Source organism: Bubalus bubalis, chromosome 13, assembly GCF_019923935.1.
Source record: "Bubalus bubalis isolate 160015118507 breed Murrah chromosome 13, NDDB_SH_1, whole genome shotgun sequence".
Classification (NCBI taxonomy): domain Eukaryota; kingdom Metazoa; phylum Chordata; class Mammalia; order Artiodactyla; family Bovidae; genus Bubalus; species Bubalus bubalis.
Genome location: NC_059169.1, coordinates 13546106 through 13561456, shown reverse-complemented (window position 1 = coordinate 13561456; position 15351 = coordinate 13546106). Strand labels below are relative to the sequence as shown.

General features: G+C 41.1%; 1 protein-coding gene and 1 non-coding gene across 2 annotated transcripts in view; both read left to right on the top strand.

The window, feature by feature from the left end:
• Nucleotides 1-15351, top strand: part of HS6ST3 (heparan sulfate 6-O-sulfotransferase 3) — a 727486-nt gene that overhangs the window by 248408 nt on the left and 463727 nt on the right. The gene's annotated exons all lie outside the window — the stretch shown is intronic.
• On the top strand, nucleotides 13278-13349 carry TRNAC-ACA. Its single transcript has one exon. It is a non-coding gene; the product is annotated as a tRNA-Cys (tRNA).

Genomic DNA, 15351 nt, shown 5'->3' with positions numbered 1-15351 from the left:
GCTTGCAAGTCCTCTGAATAGGTGACATAGATACCCAAAAGAGATGTGACTTTTTCCAACTTGTGTATGAAGTCAGTGGGTTTTCTTTATAGTAAGACCATGTTCCCTTTTTTTTCCTTTTGTGAGAAAAACAAGAGTTGACATTATCGAGGAGCAAACCAGACATAACTTCAGCACTTGGCTTCTTTCCAGAACCCTGGAGTGCTTGCTTCTGGTTGTATATTTTTAAATTATCATCATTGTGTTAATATTTACAGTTTGTATTGAACACATATTTGGAGCACATATTTGTAGGAAGTGCTGTTTTGTTTTCTTAAATCAGTACTTGTGGACTGCTGTAGCTGTGAGATTATACACACACACACACACACACACACACACACACATTACATATGGGTGTCTGTAGTGTGTATGCAGCAGCAGTGTGTATGTGTGTGTGTATATAATCTTATACCTATAGTAGTCCATAAATGGGTATATGTAGTCCACATACAGATGTATGTAGTGTGTGTGTGTGTGTGTGTGTGTGTGTGTGTAAGTGTGAATGCATGTGAAAGTACCTGTGGCGGATTCATTTTGATATTTGGCAAAACTAATACAATTTTGTAAAGTTTAAAAATAAAATAAAATTTAAAAAAAAAAGAAAGAAAAAAAAAAGAACGAAAGAACAGTCAAATAAAGAAAAATGCCATAATTCTCTAGGTTCTGAGCATTCCCAAGATGCTCATTTCCATCGCCTCCTTGAGTTTTCTCCATATAAACTTACTGATCATGGATTTGGAGGACTTGGGAAGAAGTACAATTCCATCAATGGTCTTTATCCATCTAATACCATAAGGCCACCCTGCAAGGGAGAAGATCACTATCCTCAAGTTACCATTTGGCCCCTTCTCTCCTAAATGATGAGAAAATTGCAAGTCACTTCTAGTTTGTTAGTTTTATTTCAATTATGATAATTTTAGTTGAAAGCTAAATTAGGGCTTAATTTTAGTCACAGGCAGCAGGAGCAGATGCTACTTTTCTGGCTCCTGGACATTTCTTCTCCTAAGAACAAACATGCCATCCCCCTTCTCTTTTTTCACAACTTTATATATTATACATAAAGCAACATGGAAAAAATGGACAGGCACCCTTAAATCATGAAGAATCACTTTTTAGATATTGGTCATCTGTGAATTCCACATCAGAAAGAGCAAAACAAATGTTGTATATTGATGCATATGTGTGGAATCTAGAAAAACAATACAGATGAACTTATTTGCAAAGCAGAAATAGAGACATAGACATAGAGAACAAACATATGGATACCAAGGGGGAAGGATGGGAGGGATGGATTGGTAGGTGAGGACTGTCATATATATATATGTCTCTCTCTATATATATTACTCTGTGCTATGCTGTGCTGTGCTTAGTCACTCAGTCATGTCCGACTCTCTGCGACCCCATGGACTGTAGCCCACCAAGCTCTTCTGTCCATGGGGGTCTCCAGGCAAGAATACTGGAATGGTTGCCATGCCCTCCTCCAGGGATCTTCCCAACCGAGGGATCAAACCCAGGTCTCCTGCATTGCAGGCGGATTCTTTACCATCTGAGCCACCAGGGAAGCCCATGTATATATAAATAAAACTAAGTATAAAATAGATAACTAATGAGAACCTACTGGATAGCACTGGGAACTCTACTCAGTGCTCTGTGGTGAACTAAATGGGAAGCAAATCCAAAGAAGAGGGGATATATGTATATGTGGGACTGATCCACCTTAATGTACAGCAGTAACTAGTACAACATTGTAAGGCAACCATACTCCAGTTAAAAAAACAAAAGAACAAATTAAAATAAATGGACATATATAATAGAAAAGCAATATTTGGCATATTCATAAAGGTAAATGTTAATTCTGGCTTAATATTTGTCCTCAGCTTTTCAAAATAATAGTTTTAATGAGATATAATTCACAGTCCATCCATTTCAAGTTTACGACTCAATTATTTTTAGTATATTCACAAGAGTTTTACAATAATAATTACAAATGGAATATTTTCATCAACCCATTATAGTCACTTCCAATTTTCCCCAACCGCCCCTAGCACCTGGCAACCTCCAATCCACTTTGTGTCTGTATAGATTTGCCAGTTCTGGACATCTCATATGAATGGAATAAAAATCTGTAATTTTTGAGAACTGTCTTCTTTAATTTATCAGTGCTTTCAAGGTTCATCCATGTTGTAGCATATAATATTGCTCTGTATGGATATACCAGTTTTTTTAACCATTCATTTGTTGGTAGACATTTAGGTTGTTTCCATGTCTTTGGCCATTATGAATAATGCTGCTGTGATCATTTATGTACAAGTTTTCATGAAATGTATGTTTTCATTGGCCTTCCCAGATGACACAGTGGTAAAGAATCCCCCTGAGAATGTAGGAGTTACTCAAGAGACAGGGGTTCGATCTCTGGGTTGGGAGGATCCCCTGGAGAAGGAAGTGGCAACCCACTCCAGTATTCTTGCCTGGAAAATTCCATGGACAAAGGAGCCTGGTTCTATGGGGTTGCAAAGAGTCAGACACGACTGAGCACGCACGCACATATTTTCATTACTCTTGGGTCTATACCAAGTAATCAAATTGCTGAGTCACATGGTAATTCTATGTGTAAACTTTCAAGGAACTACCAACGGTCTCCCAAGGCTGGTGCCCCATTTTCCCTTCCCAGAAGCAGTGTATCAGGGTTCCAGTGTCTCCCTGTCCTGAGCTTTTCATTCGTTTTTGTTGTTGAGCCACATTAATATAAAAATCTATACTTAGCCTCAACAATACATTGTCAACACCACAACCAATATTTATCAAACTTGTTAGGACATTATCAGGTACAGTTTAAGATTTGACTGCATATAACTTGAGAGTGGTCTTTCTAGAGCTCTTTATTAGGAGTCAGAAAATTTACCAGTTCTAGAGCTCTCTTAATACTGGGAAAGCAAGTTTGTATCCCAGAAATTGTTTTTTTTGTTCTCCAAGGACATTACATAGGAGCCTCTGGTTATGGCTTCTGATGAGATTTGCCCCTGAGTGCTTCAAAATGGCAGTGAGGTTTTCAGTTACTCCTCAAATGACTCCTTTCAAAACAGAAACAGAAAAAAAAAAGACTACCAGAACACTCCCTGACATAGTATCTTGGGGTTGTGTGTGTGTGTGCTCAGTCATGTCTGACTCTTTGCAACCCCATGGACTGTAACCCTCCAGGCTTCCTTTGTCCATGGAGTTTTTCAGGCAAGAATTCTGCAGCGGTTTGCCATTTCCACCTGCAGGGGATCTTCGGGACCCAGGGATCGAAGCTGCATCTCCTATGTCTCCTGCATTGTCAGGGGGATTCTTTACCAGTGCGCCACCTGGGGCCATATATTGGAGACTGAATATTCAACTTCACATGTTTTCCTTCTTCCTTTGTCCTGAAAAGTCATTCTTATGCCGAAGTGAGCGCTTGGATCTTTTACTCACTGTTTTCTTAGCAAGATAGTTGTCTAATGCTCTTCCCCTTCAGATTCTGAAATTGTTGTTTACTTCTTCATTCAAAGCCTGAAGCATATCTGAGTGTGTTTCTTGACCTGAAAGGGAACTGTTGGAGGAAGAGAGCACAAACCTTCACAAGCGCCTGTTCTGTATTGTCTCTCACCCTGAAGTTTTCATTGAGATTGTGAGAACATTCAATTTTAATATGTTTTCCTCACTCTTTTGCAATTGTGCATAGCAGTGTTGTTATGGAAATAGACTGTGTTGAGGCATCAATGTGTACAGAAAACTAACAGAGAAACACAAAAGGTTTGAAAGTGAGCCTTGTTGAAATTGAAATTGGGGTGAGATTCATCACATGCTATTTCCCATTTGAAGTTTTCTCTGACACAAGAGTGGGTCATATTTATTTCTGATCGGGACAACATTTAGTTAACTTCAACACTGCCAGTGGCCAGCAGCCCCATGGGCCCGCAGCTGGTTGGAGGGCTTCCGGATGGCCTTCAGCATCCCCAACTCAGGGAACAGATGCCAAGACCTCAATTTCTCAGAGTGAGTGGGATCTTGGATCAATCTGGTCTCAAACCTTTGAAGCTTTGGTGAGTCTGCTTCCTTTCTGTGCCAAGGCCGTGTGGTAAGTCATTGACGGTCATCCAGATCAGACTGACTTGCCTCATGTTTTTGGATTTTATAATGTGGATTTCTGACCCTTGCCTAGGGCTGGGCTATGGAGCAAGGCTAATTTCCTTGGTCCAGGTCCTATTTTGTTTTCCACAATTACTTTTTTCATCCCTTCTGGCTGTGATGAATAATCAGTATATTTTCTTTTTGACTCTAATAAAATTGACTTTTAAGAAAAGAAACATCGGTCTATCTTCTTTTGGCTTTCTTATTTAATAAGTGGAATACTGAGGGGAAAATGTTCTCTAACTCCTCTACTTTGAATCTGATTCTCTTGGATTAAAAAATGTATGATCTCTCCATGTTGGAGTCTCCCTACCCTCAGATCATTTCTCCTGGATCCTTGAAGATTGAGCCTCTACCTCACTGTCTCTCTTTCAAAACTACTCGTGTCATATTTTCTGGTGAAGTCTATAACCATGAGGATGATGCTGTCTTTATTCTTGCCTCTGATTTCCTTGGTCCTCCAAGGAAATGATTATGATTATGTTATGGTTATGAGTTTTTTCCTCTAGTCTTCTTCCACTGGTCCACCCTGGATGTCATTATTACTGTTAATTTCAACTCCTCCACATCTTAATTTTAAAAATACCATTTTCTTACCACCATGTCCTATGTTTCCAACATTTTCTTCTCTGTAGCATGACTCCAGAAAGTTTTCAACTTCTCTGGAATTACACTGTCTCTTGCCCCTCTCCCCTTATGCTCTTTCTTTCCTCCAATACACTAAGTAAATTCCATGATTAATGATTGTGTTTTTTTCCCTTGTCTTTTGCCTCAGTGTCTGACTCCTGTATTACTTCTTTGTACTTGCCTGGTGAAACCACAACCCTAGGTATATTCACTTCTCTGCATCTGTACACACGCAGATGAATGTGACCAGAACAAAATAGACAATCATACTGAGAAGTTTCATTTTAAGTCATGACCATGAATCTCAAATGTGCCCATACCATGCTTCCTTAGTCCACTCAATTTCAGCTTTCCTGCTCACTCTCATACCTTTCCCCCCAGACTCCTAGTACATTTTTTCCCATCCTCATTATCAGCTGATGACTTTATTTCTACTTAACTAAAAAAAAAAATGGCAGTGATCAGAAAAGAACTTCTAGATTCTCATCATTTCATCAACCTGTACACTCTGCTTTTATAACAATGACCACAGACAAACTTTTCAGCACCTAAAACAAACCAGTTTCTCAACCTATTTAGTAATTTCTACTGCTTTGTCTCTTCAAGAACTCCAGGAATTTCTGACTTGCATGAGCAATTTCCCTTTCTATTTGGTCCTCTCCCTCAGCAGATAAAAGTGCTGTTTATCTCCCCTGTTGAAAAAAAGACTCTGCCTTGACTCAATATCTCTTTCAAGTTCTGCTCTCCTTCTCTACTCTACTTCGTAACAAAACTCCTAAAAAGTATTTCCTGAATTTACTGTCTCCATTCCACTCCTTGCTTTCTTTCATGAAGCTACTATAGTCAGGCTTTCTTCCTACCACTCCTTTGAAATTGCTTTGTTAAGACCATTGGTGACCTCTCTTTAGGTAGATCCAGCAGTCAATTGCAGTTCTCTGGCCATATCTGTGCATTTGACATAGTCAATCACTTCCTTCATTTTGAATGAGTCTTCACTTGGCTTCCTGGACACCATGCTCTCCGGGCTTTCCTCCTGCCTTGTAGTTGATTCTCAGTCCCACCTGCTAGTCCCCCTTCACCTCTTCAACTTCCCTTTATTGGCACATTACAAGGCTAGGTTTTGGATATCTCCTCCATCCCTCTCATTGGTAGTTTCATTCAGGCTCATGACTTTATTTTTATTTACTTACTTTTTTGAACTGAATTGCGAACTTTCCTACTCAGAGTTCATAGAGTTTGTTTGTTTGTTTTTTGGCCATGCTGTACAGCATGTGGGACCTGAGTTCCCCAACTAGGGATTGAACCCACGCCCACTGCAGTGGAAATGCGGAATCAACCACTGGACCATCAGGGAAGTCTCCAGGCTCATGACTCTAAATACTACCTATGAATTATGGGTCTAAATCAGCATCACCAGCCCGCACATCTTTCCGTCACTCCTCATGAGAGAGGCTGGGACCTGGGACCCTTTCTCAGGGTGCTTGCCCTTGCACCAGGACAAACAATTCCTTGAGCAACAAAACACAGAGAAACTGTGAGTGAGTGAGTGAGTGAAGTCGCTAAGTCGTGTCCGACTCTTTGCAACCCCATGGACTGTAGCCTACCAGGCTTCTCCATCCATGGGATTCTCCAGGCAAGAATACTGGAGTGGGTAACCATTTCCTTCTCCAGGGTATCTTCCTGACCCAGGGATCGAACACGGGTCTCCCGCATTGGAGGCAGACGCTTTAACCTCTGAGCCTAAGGCACTAAAAATAACTGCACACATACGCAGTTGGGGCAAATTATGAACAATAAGATACAAAAAGGCCCCAAACCAACTGCCACTTCTGAGGGAGGTGCCAGGAACAAATGCAGGGTACTGCCCTTGATCCTTGCACAGAGCAGCACCAAGGGAGTGGGCAGACCACCCAAGCCACCCTCTGGCCTGACCCACTAATCTGCCTCTAGCTTCACTCCACTTAAAGAACCATCTCCCCCTTCCTGGGAGCTAGCGAGGACACCTGTTACTTGTTTTTGCTACCTTATTCTCCATACCCCTTCCTTTCTTTACACGGCTTCATATTCTCTGAAGAACCTATTTAAAGTTGCAATCTGCTGCCTTCTGGCACTTTCTATTTTCCTTTCTTCTCTATTTTGTATAACATTTATAACCATCCAACGTGCTGTCTATTTTACATCTTGTTTATTTTTTACTCCCTCCGTTAGTAGAAAATAAGCTTCATAAAGGGCAGGGATTTTTGTCCATTTCCTTCAATGCCAAGAACAGTGCCTGGCATAAAAAGAACTCAATAAATATTTGCTACATGCATACCATGTGAATTTAAATTGGACTTTCTTTCTTATTATAACTTAGTAATTTCACAAATGATGCGAGGAGACAAGTCTCCTTTAAATGAACCACACTGAGGAACTGAAGGCTACTTTACCAGTCCCCTGTGCCTCTGTGCTTGTCACGGGGATTTGCAGCACTAGAGGGTAGAAAACTAGCTTCCAGGAGGAAATTGATAGAGGCAGCTGCTAAGCACAAATGGGCTGGCAGAAGTTGCTGAAACTTTCTTACTCTACATCTTCAAAAACTTTACTGTACAATTAACAGTTCACCAGTAGGGTTGAGGGCCTCATAAACAGCTTCAGGATAGGGGCATAAAGTATCCTTCTTCTTTACTAATTTTAATTGTAGTAAAGTAAAACATTTGAGGGCTTCCCCGGTGGCTCAGTGGTAAAGAATCTGCCCGCAAGGCAGGAGCTGCAGGAGACATGCATTGAATCCCTGGATCAGGAAGATCTCTTGGGGAAGGTAATGGCAACCCATTCCAGTGATCTTGCCTGGAGAATTCTATGGACAGGAGTCTGGTGGTCTATAGTCCATAGGGTCTCAGAGTCAGACATGACTGAGTGACGTAGCTTGCACACACAAAAGACTTGAAGGTAGATGCTTGCCAAAGCTAAGGAATTTCACAACAGTTAGTATCTGATGTAGGTGGAATGTTGCCCCCTCTCAAAGAATATACTGGAGTCTTGATCCCCAGTTCCTGTGAATGCAACCTTATTTGGAGATATAGTGGGTTTTTTTTTTTTTTTGCAGATACTTAACCTGAGATGAAACATCAGAACTATGTTCTTATAGAAGGGGGAAATGTGACAAATAGAGAGGGGTGATGTTATGAAGACACAGACAGAACATCATCTACAAGCCAAGGACTGCTGAGGTCACCAGAAACTAGGAGAAGGGTTGGAGCAGATTCTCCCTCAGCCCTCAGGAGGGAGTAACCCTGCCAACACCTTTGTTTCAGATTTCTAGCCTCTGGGACTCTAAGACAATACATTTCTGTGATTTAAGCCACCTAGTTGTGGTGCTTTGTTACACAGACCTAGGAAACTAGTTCATTATTTTACTTTTATACTGCATATAGCGTGGACATATTATTTTAGGACAGATAATTTATTTAAGCCCCAGAGCTTTAGATTTTAATTATCTAGAGGAAATTTCTGTCCATCACTCACTCACTAGTAGAATCATAGCATGGATGATAACATTCTCAGACATCTAATGAAAAGAAGTATAATTTTACTTGCTTTTTTAATGTATCATTTATAAGGCTGACTTTACAAATAAAAGGACAAATTATGTGTAACCATTTAATGCTAGATGTGAAGAAGTATTTTTAAGAAATATTGCTTTACAAGTGCAATTCATAAAAACATGATACCCCCTCTGAGCTTCCTGAGGCCAGATAATGTTTTCACATTATCTTAAACATTTAACATTAACTCCTGGGACTATGAATGGAGTCTGGAAGTAAGGGTTACTCTTGAGGGGCTAAATTTTGTCATTTAAGTCAGATTAGAAAGTTTTTAGGACACTGTGAAGTTCATTTAAATTGACAGACTTTCATGTTAGTAGGAAGTGGTTTTCTATGTTAAAATCTTTTCCCTCCTGTATTCATTATGCATCTTAAGATATGGTAATATATACACAGAACTATGTTTTTTAAATACTTAATTTAGTTGAAAATTATTGTAAGAAAGAAAAGATCTAAGAAGAGAACAGTGGCTTTAAAAATTCCGTAGTGATAATGAACTTGGAGGGAATCCTTGTATACTAAGTAAATTGTAGGCTAGAGACAATGGGAAAAATATACTCAAGTAATAATACTGAATATTATCCAATTGGCTCTATTTGTGAGATCCATAATTTTAAACATATCTGATATATTCTATTACTTTCTTTCATGTTTCATGTTTCTTTCCTCCAATTTTTATATCACAGTTTTAAATTTTGTTACACTTAAAGATACTTGACAGTTTTGTATAATACATAAAAACCCTGAAGGTCAGGGCATCTATGACTCTTGCAGGCCTAGTAAAGTTTGGATCTCAGTTCTAGCTTTAGCTTTGCTACCAACTAACTGGTGACCTTGAGAAAGTCTCTTCACCTTTTTGATTTCGTTTTTGACATCTATAAAACTTTAACAGTCTGTTTAATTTGCCTCTTGATGTCTTTGTGGAGCCTGACAAAATTTAGATATGTGGTTCTTTCTCCCAAGAATTTAGAGTCTGCATGGAACTGTTTGAAAATTTCTCTTGGTTTAGGTGGGGTGTCTTGGTTTCTAACTGGCTTTAGTGTCCTTTCCTCAGTAAAGACCCTCTTAGGACATCTTATTTGAAAAAGTACTACATGATCTGTGAGAATTTCGAGAGGGTTGTTGTGCCTTAAAGGATGGAAAAGAAACAAACTTGAAAGTCTTTCATATTTTGCACAAATGATTTCTTAGTGTCTAAATATCCACTGACCTGCAAAGTACCTATTTAAATGTTTCATCAGTGAAAGTGAAAGTCCATCAGTCGTGTCCGACTCTCTGTGACCTCATGGACTGTACAATCTATGGAATTCTCCAGGCCAGAATATTGGAGTGGGTTGCCTTTCCCTTCTGCAGAGGATCTTCCCAACCCAAGGATTGAACGCAGGTCTCCCACATTACAGGCAGATTCTTTACCAGCTGAGCCACCAGGGAAGCCCAAGAATACTGGAGTGGTTAGCCTATCCCTTCTCAAGGGGATCTTCCTAATCCGGAAATTGAACCGGGGTCTCCTGCATTGCAGGTGGATTCTTTACCAGCTGAGCTACATGGGAAGGCCTGAACCTATTTAAATGTTCCATCAGTAACAAGATGTAAACTTGCCTTTGGCAATATCTGCTTGTGGAAAGGCAATGGAAGTGCAGACTCATTGCACGTATTGGGTCATAAGCTGAGATTTAAGACCATAACTGCATGTATGACAGCTAAGCTGGGTTCTCTGCATGTTCTCTGCAAAGATTCCATGTTTATAATTCAGGGTCCAGAGTATAGAGCGATTTCCAACCTTATGTCCTTCTTCAGCAGGTCACTAAACTAAAGTGATAAGTCTTCAGAGTTCTGTGTATTAGGACTTTTGGTAAAGGTCAAGTACTGACAAAGGAAAGGTGATGGGGCTGGCAGAAGGGTGGCAGTTTGAGCATCATGTCCCTTCTCTCTTTTTGGAGTCTCACGGGGCTGGATGGTCCTGGGAGCTCTGGGAAAGCTTGTAGCATCCTCCAGCTGCTGATAAGCTTTTGGAGTAACAGTGGTTCTGGGATTTGCAGGAGAAATTGACAAGGGTGGAAGCCCTAGTTGTGTCCAGAGTAGAAAGATGCAGTGTGTCATTATAAACAAATGCTGCAAATATGGATTTTGGGGGTAGGTGCTTTATAAAATTTAAAGTTTCTGTTGATGGCAGGATACAGCACATCGACCCTTGGATAGATGAAGGCAGAGCTCTTTGTTGCTTGTAGCTCCCAACAAGGGCAGGCTATCAGGCAAGGCCACAGGGAAGGTTGTTCCCATGGACAGGATAACAGCAGGTTGGAACTGCAGGAGGTAGCTTGTGTAGGCAAGTGGGTTAGCTAGGTGTCATGGGTTCTCTGTGGATTCGATGTTTTGAATAATTCTGCAGGCTCCAGGGCATAGGGTCTGTCCTTAGTGGTCCAGTAACTGGCCCGGGGACAATTAGAACAGGTGCATTGGAGCCCATGGTGTGAGAGCCTGATAAAAGAAATGGGAAGGGTGTGGACTCAATTAGCTGGGCGGGAATGAGAACTGACTGGCCCCTAGCCATGACCTCAAAAGTGGATCAAGATGGCATTTAAAACAAAGAAGCTATATTACAGCAGATATAGATTTATAATTGCTTAAGTACCTAAATGATGCTTCTCAATTCTGCCAATGGTTAGTGGATGGCAGGGGAGGACAGATATTCAGGGAACTAAAAGACCTTAGAGAGCACCACCCAACACCACTCAAAGCTTGTGTGTAAATTGGCCATTGGGCATCTCGCTGTCCCATGGAGGCTGAAGGTCTTGGTGGTATGGGAGGGGGCTGGTTGTTGCTAATAGGGAGTGGCTGGTGCAGGAGGTGTCATGTCCTTATTGAGGGCCATCCCCATAAGCAAAAGAGCCTTGGGACCATGCCAATGGATAAAGTAGAAAGCACAGTCAGGGTTAGTTGTTGCTGGAACACTTGTAGGCTGAAAGGGGTTGAAAAGTCTCTAGATTCACCCAAGCCTTTTCTTGATCAAAAGCATGTCCCAAGTGATGATGTATTTAACATAAACATTAAACCAGTCATTCAATGGTTTTCACAGACCTCAGTGAGCAGCCTAAGTGGTATTGTGGCCCCAGTGACATGCTTGACTGCTGGCTTTGCCAACTGAGCTGTACAGAAGCTTGTCCTAAGCTGGCCTCCATTTTTATGCCTTGTGTCTTTGGGTCTCTGGTACCACTGTAAGTAGGACTCTACTCAGTGCCTACATCGACTATCCTTTAGAGGTAGCTGGGGTAAATGTTTCCATGGTGATTCTAACTTTTGGAATAAGGCATGTAGGAGGGGGAAGCTTGGGCTGGTCCTCATGGCTCCAGTTGACTAAGTTGCTACCTATGGAGCATAGTTTTGCAAATCACATGGGGACTGGTATAATGCTCTTCTCTAGATTTATTTCCTTCAGCCTCTTGGATAGAGTCTTATTTGATAAGGTATTAATGGCCTGCATAATTCACTCTTTTGTTGTTGTTTTTTTTTTTTTTCCCAAGGATGTACAGAAAACAAAGAAAAGCACTCCTTGTGGGTGTCAGTGGTAGACTAATCTCTTCTGTGATTAGGCTCACAATGTCTTATAAATGTGGCCTTTCTTTAGTTTATTGGTGCCTGGGAAGTAATAAACCCACGTTTGACATTTTAAAACACTGTGAATTCTGGTTAGTTTATCACCATTTTTCTTAGTTATTTAGGCTCTAAATGTCATAAATTGTTGCACCCTCAAGCATCTGGTTGGAGAAGGCAATGGCACCCCACTCCAGTACACTTGCCTGGAAAATCCCATGGACGGAGGAGCCTGGTAGGCTGCAGTCCGTGGGGTGGCTAGGAGTCGGACACGACTGAGCGACTTCACTTTCACTTTTCACTTTCATGCATTGGAGAAGGAAATGGCATCCCTCTTTGGTATTCTTGCTTGGAGAATCCTAGGGACGGGGGATCTTGGTGGGCTGCTGTCTCTGAGGTCACACAGAGTCGGACACGACTGAAGCAACTTAGCAGCAGCAGCAAGCATCTGGTAATACACTGAAAGTTTTGACTATTTGGCCATGGTATTTATTATCTATACTTTCATAATTATTTTATATTAAAAAACTCTGATTTGTTTATTTTTATTGTATTTGAATAGTGCTTCAAAAAAAGACAATTAGATGTACAAGACTTAAAACAGGAAAGTTTCTTTCTATTCTCTGTCCACCTTACTCTGCAGAGACAGCTACTTTATTTGAACTTCTACTATTTACTTTCATATTTCTAATAACATAATTTTTCAGTTTTAGATTATTCTACTGACCTATGGGTTATTTGGGGATGAATTATGCCCTTTTGGGCTTCCCTTGTAGCTCAGCTTGTAAAGAATCTGCCTGCAGTGCAGGAGCCCTGGGTTCGATCCCTGGGTTGGGGAGATCCCTTGGAGAAGGGAAAGGCTACCCACTCCAGTATTCTGGTCTGAAGAATTCGTGGTCTGTATCGTCCACAGGTCACAAAGTCGGACACAACCAAGTGACTTTCACTATGCCCTTTCAAAATTCATGTATAGAAACCCTAGCCCCTAGTCCCTCAGAGTGTGACTGTATTTAGAGGTAGGGTCTTTGAAGAAGTAATTAAGTTAAAATGAAGTCATTAGGATGGGCTGTAACTCAGTCTGACTGGTGTCCTTATAGATTAGGGCATGAACTTTCACAGGGGGTAGAGCCTGTGAAGACATTCGAAGAAGACGGCCATCTATAAGGATTCAGGAACTGGTGATCTTGCTATGTGTTTGCAAAGTTAGTCAAACTGCTGCCTGCTCCTGAAGGTATAGATGTTGTGTCTATTAAGTCAGCGTTTTAGAGGAATGGGGCTTCCCCAGTGGCTTAGATGGTAAAGCATCTGCCTACAATGCAGGAGACCCAGGTTCAATCCCTGGGTCGGGAAGATCCCCTGGAGAAGGAAATGGTAACCCACTCCAGTATTCTTGCCTGGAAAATCCCATGGACGGAAGAGCTTGGTAGGCTACAGTCCATGGGGTCGCAAAGAGTCGGACACGACTGAGAGACTTTCTTTCTTTCTTTTAGAGGACTAGTAGGGAAAGTTCAGATTGTGCTGTATGCTGGCTCCTCTGTGAAACCTTTGGTGATATCCTATAAGAAAGACAAAAGGTTGAACTGAAAATGGTCTATTTTTTAAAAAATAGAGCTACAAGAATAATTAGTTTTTCTAAAAGACATTGACTTTGGCTATGGTCTGAAATCTGTGTCAGTTGATTAAAAAGGCAAATTCTGTCCCTAAAACAAGCAGAGGCAGAGAGGTGGATGCTTAACAGGAGATGAAATGGGTCCCAAAAAAATGAGCCTGAGCTGTCAGGAGCTCCCATATTCCTCTGACTCTTTTGTACCTGCAAAGTGATCAGGCCTGAGGGGAAAGAATGCATAATGGGTGGTATTTCCTTGCTCAAGGCTCTGGTTTCTCACTGCCCGGAGGCAGAGGCCTTCTGCTCACCATTCTGTGACAGTCTGGATGGGAAGGGAATTTGAGGGAGAATGGATACATGTACATGTACGACTGAGTCCCTTTGCTGTCCACTTAAAACTATTACAGCATTGTTAATTGGCTATATTCTGATATAAAATAAAAGGTTTTTTTTTTTTTTAAGAAAGCCAAGGGCTGGACAGGGCCCAGAGATCTGGAGCAGGGACACTGCAGTTTCCAGAAGTAAAACTATCAGAAAGCATAGAGACCATATTTATTAAGTAATTGAAGAAGTGATTACCAAAGAAACTCAGATTAGTGGATTACATATAGCCTATGAATGTTGATCTCTTAAAACAATCCTCTGCCGTCCCCTCACGACCCCTCCTCAAACTGAACTGACAATGGGTTACTATTGCTATTAGAAAAGACCCCTATTCTGGGAAAGATTGAAGGCAGGAGGAGAAGAAGAGGACAGAGGACAAGATGTTTGGGTGGCATCACTGACTCAATGGACATGAGTTTGAGCAAGCTCCGGGAGATGGTGAAGGACAGGGAAGCCTGGCATGCTGCAGTCCGTGGGGTCTCAAAGAGTCAGACCCGACTGAGCAACTGAACAACAGCAACATCTATTGTTATTCAAATCTTGAGAAGGGGTTTCTTTTTTTGTGGTTTGTTTGTTTGTTTTTTCACTTTATTTTACTGAAGGATAGTTGATTTACAATGTGTCAATTTCTGCTGTATGGCAAAGTGATTCAATGATACATATTCACATAGTCTTTTTCATATTCTTTTCTATTATAGTTTATTCCTGGATATTGAATATAGTTCCTTGTGCTATACAGCAGGACGTTGTTGTTTATTCATTCTATGTAAACATCCCTCCTCCTTGGCAAGAAGTCTGTTCTCTGTATTTGTGAGTTTATTTCTATACAGTAGATAAGTTCATTGTGTCATATTTTCGATTGCACCTATAAGTGATATCATATGTCGGGGGAGTTTGTGATTTCCTTGGTTCTGTCTCCTCACAACAAAAATTTGAAGTGACGGACCAGTGTTACAGCTCCATGTTACAGCTCAGTTTTATTTAGAAAGTAAAGGAAAATACATCCTTGAGCCGTGAAGACAGGCCGACCCAAAAGACACAAAGAGAAAAGAGGCCTCCACGCCCAATTTTGGCTCCTCTTTTTATATGTGTTTTCCCCTCCCCCTGGGCCTGCCCTGTGTAAATGGGGCCAGCCTGGAGTGCTGTTTGTTTTACCTGAGGTCCTCACTCCAGACCTTGGACCTTCCTTTGTTCTATTCTTGCGGGCTTTTCCCTTCCTTGTCTTTTAGCCCCCACCATTCTTGACTCCTTTTTCCTATTCTAACTATCTAACAATATGATATTTCTCTTTCTCTTTCTGACTTACTTTGCTTAGTATGGTAATCTCTAGGTCCATCCATGTTGCTGCGAATGGCATTATTT